Source organism: Aptenodytes forsteri, unplaced genomic scaffold (genome assembly GCF_000699145.1).
Source record: "Aptenodytes forsteri isolate BGI_AS27 unplaced genomic scaffold, ASM69914v1 Scaffold53, whole genome shotgun sequence".
In the NCBI taxonomy this organism is placed as follows: domain Eukaryota; kingdom Metazoa; phylum Chordata; class Aves; order Sphenisciformes; family Spheniscidae; genus Aptenodytes; species Aptenodytes forsteri.
The window spans coordinates 1020289-1026579 of record NW_008795909.1 but is presented as its reverse complement, the minus strand read 5'-3'; the positions used below and the strand labels follow the sequence as shown (position 1 = coordinate 1026579).

Genomic DNA, 6291 nt, shown 5'->3' with positions numbered 1-6291 from the left:
TAGTGCTGCATGGGGTTGTTGTGGCCGAAGTGCAGGACCCGGCACTTGGCCTTGTTGAACCTCATACAGTTGGCCTGGGCCCATCGATCCAGCCTGTCCAGGTCCCTCTGCAGAGCCTTCCTACCCTCGAGCAGATCAACACTCCCGCCCAACTTGGTGTCGCCTGCAAGACAAAATACAGCAAATGGAACACGATTTCTTTCATTTTTCTTTTCCAATAAGGTGTAGGAGTTTTGCAGCGTAAGTGCTGAAGCAGAATCTAAGCCCTTTTCCTTTCTATCAACGAGGCTACAGGATTATTCTACTGAATATTAACCATGAAGATGATCTTTATGGAGAAGAGTTTTCAAAGGTACAAACTGGATTTCAGATGCCCAAGTTTTATTGATCCTTAGTAAAAACTGAGTACAAAACCAGTCTCTTCACTTTTAAAAATCTTCCTAGTTTCTGCATCTGTGTGTGTGTATGTGTATATACAAATACATATATATACACGTGTGTATATATGTATGCGTGTGTATATGTTTGTGTGTATATGTATGTATAAAAATGTGCTACCTTCAAATAGCTATGTGCAAATCAATATCTCAGTCAATCAGGAAAATTATTCTTATAATTGAAGTAAAATAGAAGAGCCACATTTTCCTTTTGACCTTGAGTTGAAGTAATATGGATCCAAAAGCAAGAACAAGTACATTTTGAGCCATAAACTTCAAAAGATTTAATTAATAATAATAAAAGTAATAGGTAAATGACCGCCATCTCTTATGAGCAGAAGATCTAGTTTGGTCCCCAGATCATATCCATTTGGAAAGCAAATTGGGACAGAATCAGTTTAGGTTATGAGAAATTTAGCCAGACAATTACTTGCATAACTTATTTGGCATGCGTTGGTTTTCTAATTTTGCATATATTGAGATTGGATTTTCAGTACTTCTAGGCAATATGCCATTTAATTCTCTATATAATAACCCTTAATACCTGGAAAGGAAAGAGATATACTAAAATATTTATAGCTAGTACAATGCTCTTTCTGGGTAAAGTTTTCAAAAATCTGTCAGGACAATTGCTCCTGTTCAGGGCAACAGGACATGAGGATATTTCCTCTCAACTTCAGTATGTAAGAGTTCTTAATTAACATTTCTGTCTTGTCTAATATAACATATCTTTTTTTGCCTAGCTTGTGGCTTCTCTTTTAGCTATCTGGAGGTACAGTGATGTGATTTCACAATTAGTGCACTTTAAGAAGCAATCCATTTAAATAACATTATGAACCTTTTACACGAACACATAACAGTCTAATTCTGAGTATTAAATTAAGAGCAAATAAAAAACACTGGATGCTGGAATTGGGAAGCAGAGGTTCAGATTGTGTAACATAAGTAATTTTAGGTCCCTCGGCCATTGATGTCTTCAAAATGTACCAAGAGCTCATTCCTGAAAAGAAAAATGTTTCTATTGTCTGGTGTCCTACTTTTTACGCAGCCTAATTGAACAAAATAGTCTAAAATGGAAACCAACTATTCCTAGAGAGCAGAGGGGAAGCGTACTAGATTGCTGTCAGGCGATGATTTTAATGACTTTAAAAGAACTTTTAATGTTATGAGTAGTGATATGGTTGGAGTTAAATGTTCCGCACCCAACCTCCCCTCCTGTGGACTGTCAGATTTACAGATGAGTGATGACTTCAAGTTCCTGAAAAACTAGCTATTTCCTAGCTTTTATTTTTATGACTTACATAAGAAAGAGCAGATTCAAACTGGGTGAACTCAGTGAGTTATTTACACCAAAAGGATGATATTTGTATGGCATTTGTATGTGTTTTGACTGACAGACTTGGTTTTGTGCTGCTCTCTTTGGACTATGTTACACGTTATATTCCAGAAAGCCTTGAGAAATTTGTTTCCATCATAGGCCAGAGACATTAATCTAGACTGCTTGTGTTGTGTTAAATAAACCTTTGACAAAATTACTCAGATGTTAATAAATTCTCCTTCAAGTGATCTTCTGTGGTGGTATCAGAGCGAAAATTACTGAGGTAACGAAGATGTACTTTTCACAATGCCAAAAGGCATCACTCAATTAATTTTTTTAGTTGTTTGGAATATTCTTGTCCAAATGTCATGGACAATTTTGGGTAAAGACACCTAGATATACGGGCTTTCTGCTGATGAAGGCTGCCAATACTTTTGTTCAGAAAAAGAGAAGCTTGGTATGATCAAGGTGGCATTGTGTAATCCCTGCTTTAAAAATAATCTCTTAGCATTGACAGATTTGTGAACTAACAAGTAATATCAAGGTTTCTGTTCTTAAGAGAGCAATTTGGACATTTGAGGATCTAAAAGTCATGAATTTGCTTCATCCTTATCAATCCTATTTCAACCAATTACATGAGCAAAGAATTAGAGAATGCAAAAAAGGGATTGTTAGGACTGGAAATTCTTCTGACTTTGGAGTGCTCAGATCCCAGGCACAGTCATGAGGTTTTTTTGTTTGTTCACAAAAGGGTAGAGACATATAAATGCCTGATGACCATCTTTACAAGGCATTTTACCTCCTAAAAAAGAATATTCCAAAGCATTTTTTTAACCCAAGGATGCCAGTATAGATGATGGAAATTCCTGAGAAATGTAGTATTGACAAGTAAAAAAGCAAAGTCATATGATACTTACTTTTCTTTAAGCCGAAACAGAGGTTCAGCAAGAAAAAAGTGTGGTGTGTGAGAGTTATACATAAGAGAAAGTAAACACTGCATTGTGAAAACTCAAGAAAGAGAAAAGGGGAAAGATGAGAGAAAGAGATTGCTTGCGTCAGGATTCCAAGCACCCCAACAGGCTCTGCAGTCTCCTCCCACACCAAGGGGGCTTGCTGCCCATGCACTGAGATGGTGCCTCTGAGCAGCCCTGCACCATCTCCTGGGAAAGAACGGCATGAGGACGACAGCCGGGCCGTGGGGCTGTGCTTCCCCCCAGCCACTGCCACCATACCTGCCCTGCTCGTCTTGTGCAGATGCTGCAGGGCTGCACCCTTGCTGGTGATGGCACGGCGCTGCCTGCCCTGCCTGCCCTGCCAGCCCCCCACCCTGGAGCAGCCTTCTTCTGCCTGACGGTTCCCTGACAGCTTAGGGATACGCTAAGAGAGAGAAAACAAACAATATCAATTTTGATAATTTCCAGTCTTAAAGAATAGCTTAAAATACAGGTATATTAATCTGTCTATCTATCTATAAATAAAGCCTAATATCCACGCATTCTGGATATCAGAATTGCCTGCAGGGTAAGCACTGTATACCATAATAAGAAAGTTTTTCAACACTTCTGGCAGCAGTTTTTCCTTGAAATCTCAGTATTTATTAGGCTACATTTCCATGTACACTAACACATCAGCATAATTCTAGTTTTTTCACAAAAGTATTATTTCTTTCTCTTCAGTCTTAGGTCGTTCAAATTCACATTCAGGTCTGCTGTTAATGTTCCTATTTGCTGCATTATTACATGCTTAATGTATTGTAAGGGCAGATATGCAAAAATTTATCAGCCAGTCAGCATGCAGTACATATAATACCTTTAAATTCCCTGTAAAAATAAGTTCATAGAATCATAGAACCATAGAATAGTTTGGGATGGAAGGGACTCTAAAGGTCACCTAGTCCAACCCCCCTGCTGTGGGCAGGCACATCTTCAACTAGATCAGGTTGCTCAGAGCCCCGTCCAACCTGACCTGGAATGTTTCCAGATGGGGCATCTCCACCACCTCCCTGGGCAACCTGTTCCAGTGTTTTCACCACCCTCAGCGTAAAAAATTTCTTCCTTATATCTAGTCTAAATCTACCCTCTTTTAGTTTAAAGCCATTCCCCCTTGTCCTGTCGCAACAGGCCCTGCTAAAAAGTTTGTCTCCATCTTTTCTATAAGCCCCCTTTAAGTACTGATAGGAGTTCTGTTCTGTTAAGTTCTGTTCACTAACAGAAAAATGTAAAGTACTTTCTACTAATTTATAGACTAAATTGTTAAAATGAGTAATAACAACTGCATTAGTTATGATAAGGATTTCTGTGGGAAGCTAATTCAGAGAGAATCATGAATTATAATTTAATTTGTGGAGAAACAAAAAAATATAGTATGGGATGAACAAAGTGGGATGAACAAGGCTGCTGGCAATTGCCATTTTAAAACAAACACATAAACTGCAGAGCTGTGGAATTTGCGAGGGCATCCTTCTACTTTACAAAAAAATCAAACTCAAGGGCTACCTTACAACCTCATGCTCCAAAAATAAGAATGTTAAATAACTTTTTCAGTTGGTGTTTGAAAGAGAAGGCTAGTTGAACTCTTAAAATGCATATCTATGTGTGCATGATATATACAAAATAATATGCTTAGCTAGAGGTGTGATTCCAAGACAGGAACTTGTTTTTATCCCTCTTGCTCATTTCCCTGCATTACTTTTCAGCTGAAGTTTCAGTTCTGCTATTTAGTAAGTGGCATTTCTCTATATCTAGAGAAACAAATTAGACTCTTTCAATCATTAAACTATCACTTTAGTTGTTTGGGTCTTGCAAAAAAAATGCCATTGAAAGTGAAAATCCCTTTCCTACCACATTACTATTGTTGCAAACTATTTATTAAGCACAAAAGACCATGCTTGGCTTTGTACAGAATAAGGAGACATAAGCACTATTGCTAATGAATTTGTAGACCAATCATAATTTCTGTGAAATACATGGGATCTTAACCTAATTTTTGTCCCCCTTATAATTCCATTTTTACCTACTCAAATTTTATCATGCCTGCAGCAGTTAGCTTAAGTTATTTTTCAGGTCAGTAGTTCCTGAACTTATCTTCCAAAACTTCAGATATATCTGTGCTTATTGATATTTTTTCATGCTTGCTATAGCATGACTTGTTCTCTCAAAACTGCTGTATCTTCAAAACCACTTTTTCACCTTTTATCCCTTGTTCTTTCATTGCATTCATCAGAAAAAGAACTATTTAAAACTTTTGCACTCTTTTCATCTTTTTTCTCAATGGAAAAAAAATTTAACATAAAGTCACTGTCAGGCAACACCTAAGACAGTTGTTCTTTTCTTCCTTTTGCACCACAGTGAGCACAGCAGCTGTGTGGCAAGGGGTGTGCAAATCACATCTCAAGTAGCCTTCTCTCCAGGTGCAGTTTTGACCTCCTCAGTTACTTTCTTCCTCCTGAAGAAGCTGTGCAATAAATTGGGTAGAAAGAGGGTGGGGGTTTTTGGTGTCTTGTATTTTTGCCCAGAAGCTGATTTTTCTTCCTTCAGACTTCCACATTACTTTCTGCAGAATATATGTTGCTCTATATTGCCTGCTTTCCTCAGCTTTCAGCCTCTGTCCTGCCCTGTGACTTCCTTCATTTTGAGCATCCACATTTTTTCTGCCCCTTTCTCTCACTTATATTAGTCATTTGCAGATTTTTCTTGAGGTTTAAATTTGTTTCTCTGACCAATCTCCCCCAAAGCCTAGAGGCACAAGTTCCATGATATAACCCTGCCAAAAGTTAGGAAATTTTTAATGCTTGCAAAATTACATAAAATAACAAGTTTCTCAACGCTATCGCTTGTATTGCTCTTTGCTTTCTGATAAACAATCACCACAGACACTCTTTCAGTTTGAGATGACAGAATTCAAACAGGTTTTCCACTGTCCTCAGTTTGGGGCTCTATTTCTGTCAATTATCTCATTTCCTATCATATGAGTCACCTATTTAGACTCTAAGTGCTGGTTAGTTTTCCTGCTAACCACACTCACTTCTTTTGTTGTTCTCACTAGCTTTCCTCCTTGCCACCGTGTTTCACATATGCTGGGTAGTGACATGAAAGGGCTATGGGCTTCTAAAAAACCTAATCTCTTTATTACTTATTTACAAGGATGTTCTAACTACTGCTAGCAGACCTCTGAGCAGAAAGATTGAGGCCTCCTCCAGGAACTTCATCCAAGCTTTTTTCTACAAGTTCCTTACAAACTGCTACAAGTGGTCTCCACTAACCCAAAATAGTCCTTTGGAGTTTGCTGTACATGCTTGGCTCTGCCAAAGGTTATTATGAGATAAGCAATATTGTTTCCTCTGCAGAAGTGGTGTAGTCTGAGAAGGAAACAGACAACACCTACTAACAGTATCATAAAATCAAGGAATATGTAGCAAGGTAATTCACCATCTGTGTTCCAGTTAAAGACCGCCAAAAGTGCTTGAGGTATGTATGCATTATAGTTATAAATTATTATTATTATTATAATATTAAATAATCTTGTAATATTTAAGTA

The 6291-nt window shown here is 37.9% G+C and overlaps 1 long non-coding RNA gene across 1 annotated transcript in view; it reads left to right on the top strand.

Moving 5' to 3' along the window:
- LOC103903204 overlaps positions 1-6291 on the top strand; it is a 22762-nt gene that overhangs the window by 14246 nt on the left and 2225 nt on the right. The window contains exon 2 of the long non-coding RNA XR_657845.2: positions 6101-6221. This is a non-coding gene — a long non-coding RNA (uncharacterized LOC103903204). The remainder of the gene's footprint in view (positions 1-6100; positions 6222-6291) is intronic.